We start from the raw sequence: 3,305 nt of genomic DNA on the forward strand, positions 1-3,305 counted from the left end.
CCTCCTCCGCCTCCTCCTTCCTCCTCCTCTTCCCCCCTTCCTCCTCCCTCCCCATCCTCCTCTTTCTCTCCAGACTCCTTCACCTCCCTCGCCCTCCTCTTCCTCCTCACCCAGGTTTTCCCAGACCCTTATGGAAAAGAAGTGTTCCACCTTCCTGGCCTTGATGGCTGCGCCTCAGGCACTGAACCATCCGTGGCAGGCATAGTGTTTGGTGCATACTAGTCACTCACTACTTGTTTGCTAATCTCCACTCAACTGAACTCTGTCAAATTGTTAAATGGATTGCAGTTGGGTAGGGGAGAGGCAGAGGGTAGTGTGCCTTTGGAGCAGGAGGGCTAGGCAATATTGCAGGAAAATCTTACCCAAATTAGCAACTCAGTGTCCGATTGGGGGAAGAAATAAGAGCTCTACTAAAAGGTGGGCAGTCTATGAACATTTTAACAGAGGCACAAGGAAAGTAGTCTGGAAGGGAGAAGTAAACTAGGAGACACAAAAAAACACTGGGAGAATTTGGGACTAGCCATAAAAGGCTAGGGAGTGAAAGCAATCCCATGATGCAATTACAGCCTCCCTAACGTGTGAAGAATCCCCTACTCCAAAAAAGTTGTCTGTCTGTCTCAACTGTCTTAATTTCCTCAACAACCAATGATACTAGTTTTTAAAGACATTTAATGGACATGCATACAGAAGGACTCAGGGAGAGGCTAATGTAGAGAATAGACTACATGGGGCAGGGAGGAAGTAGGGAGATCATTTAGGAGACTATTGAAATAATTCTTTGAGGAGATAATTTTGGTTTGGTCCAGAGTGGTAATGCAGGTGATGAGAGGTTGTTAATTTTGTATACAAGTTGAAGGTAGGACTAACTAATAAGATTTGTGACAGACTGGACGTGGAGTATGAGAGAAAGAGAAGGATGACTCCACAAAATTTGGCCTGAACAACTGGAAGGATGGAGTTGATATTTAGGGAGCTGGAGAAAACTGCAAGAAGAGTATGTTGTGGGGAAGGGTAGGAATCAGAGGTTTGGTACCTGGGGTACCCAACATTTAGAGTTTGGGAGACGAGAAGAAGCAATCAGTGACGTAGAAAGAGAACTAAGAGATGTGTTCTAGAAGCTGAATGAAGAAAATATTTCAAGAAGGAAGGAATGTGGTTGTTGTGTATTGGTTTGTTGTGATTTCCAAATCTCCGCATTTATGACAAAAATGAGATTGTTTTTAAGAGTAAAGTTTTGATTAAGAATGAAGTAAGCTGCGACAGGCTAAGGACATCGCGTCTGTTGTTGTTAATAAGCACTTAGGAGCTCAGGTGCTGGGGGCTTAGCAGTAAAAACGTATGAAGGAAGAAGCAGCTATGGCAAGGGGGACATTAAGACTCTAAATACGAACGAAGAGTTTGTAAGGACTATCAGAGGGTGTTTGCTCTGTGCAAGGTGACTGTCTCTGCTGACCACAGTTCCCGGAAGACCTCGGGGCAATTCTTACCCTCAGTGCAAAACCCAAGCAATGGCAGACCAAGGAGACCTTGCTGATCAGCAGTAACATGCTACTAGCAACAGGGGATTTTTAGTTTTGCGCTGCCAGCGGTTGATTGGCTAAGCCGGCTCTCCTGAGTATCAACTGGTATAAAGGAACACTTCAACTAAATATGGTCTTTCTTTCATCTTCCCTTGCCTGGAACAATAGTGTGATTAATCTGTCATTGGTTTGGAGTATGTTATTCTTTACTGGGTTATTAAGAGACATTATCCTGTATGCCATTGGTTTATAAAATTCCTACAGCGAACCTGTGAAAAATAAATTCCAGGGACAGACAAACTCAGTCTCTGAGGATTAATTTGCCTCCCCCCAAAAAACCGTGGTCAGCCAAGTCAATGTTATGTCGGATAAGGATTGAGATTTGATTACCGGACTTAATAGATTCAATGTCATTCGTGATGGTAGTAAGAGCAGTTTCACTGTAGAGAGGCAAACAGAACCCTAACTGGAGATCGTTCCAGAGAAAACAGGAGTGAGTATTTCAACTCATTTCAAATAGAGTGGGGCTACTGGAGGATTTTTTTTTTTTTAAGACTAGAGATAGGATAGTATGTTTACTGATAGAGGTAATCTAGTAAGTAGCAAGGGAAAAAAATCATGATATAAGAGACAAAGGAGAGAAATGCTGTAATGATGGCCTTGAGTAGGTAAAAGAGGATGCAATCTAGTGTATAAGTTGAAAGATTAACCTTAGGAATATGGAGAATTCATCCATAATACAAGAAGAAGGAAAGTGTACGGTAACTAATTTATGGCAGATGTGAGCATCGGAGATTGTAGAGTTCTCTTCTGATTGCTTCTGTTTTCTCACTGAAATAAAAAGCAAGATCTAGACTAGGTTATGTTGTAGTAACAAACAACCTCCCTCTGTATTGCAGCAGTTCAACACATCAAAGGCATGTTTCTCTCTTGCTAAATGTCTATTGCTGATCAGCCTGGGAATGCTGCTCTGACTCATCCACGGGGCTAGAGGGCTCTCTGTGCTCCTCTATGGCTGACACTGAAAAGAGAAGAGTGGCATACTGCCACTTAGAGCCTCTGTCTGGAAGTGTTATATCACCCTTCTACGTGTCATTGGCCAAAATAAGCAACACTGCCATATCTAATTCAAAGTGGGGCTATGGGTGCAGTCTTACTATGCTTCTGGAAGGAAAGGAAACCAGAACATTTGTGAGTGGAAGAGGAGGTTTGGACGATTATGGAGAGTGAAGGCATAAAATAACGTTTTGGAGAGTGGGATAACAGGTGTAAATATGACTAAGGACTGAATGAATGCCAAGGACGGTGGGGGGGGGGTGGTATATGTTAAAACCGGTTAGGGTGATGGGCTAGGTGGTGCCAGATGAAGGAAGGATCAGAGATAAAGTGGTCAGGTCCCGTGGAGGAAAACAAAACTAAACAAACAAAAGGTCCAGTAGAATAAAAAAGAGGAGGATGTTTGATTTGCAGAAGTACATAATGAGGAACATTCTAGAGATGGGTGCCGTGAAGCAATGGGACTGCAAGCCAGGTGGTGGATGTGCAGTGCAACCTGTAAGTTCTCTTTTTGAGCAGCCCTGCCCGCTTCTTTTGCCAACAGTGCCTTGATTTCCTTTTGATTTCCTTACACAGGGTTCATTTAGTCTTCATGGGTACCTCTACATGTATTTGCAACTTGCTTTACAAAATACATGTGAGCTCTCTTTACTTTGTGTAGCAAGCTATAAAGACTTTCTCCAGAAACTGATCCCATTCACAATTGCACCAAGAAGCATAAAATACCTA

This window comes from Herpailurus yagouaroundi, unplaced genomic scaffold (assembly GCF_014898765.1).
Source record: "Herpailurus yagouaroundi ecotype Mexico unplaced genomic scaffold, PumYag 139, whole genome shotgun sequence".
NCBI classification, from domain to species: domain Eukaryota; kingdom Metazoa; phylum Chordata; class Mammalia; order Carnivora; family Felidae; genus Herpailurus; species Herpailurus yagouaroundi.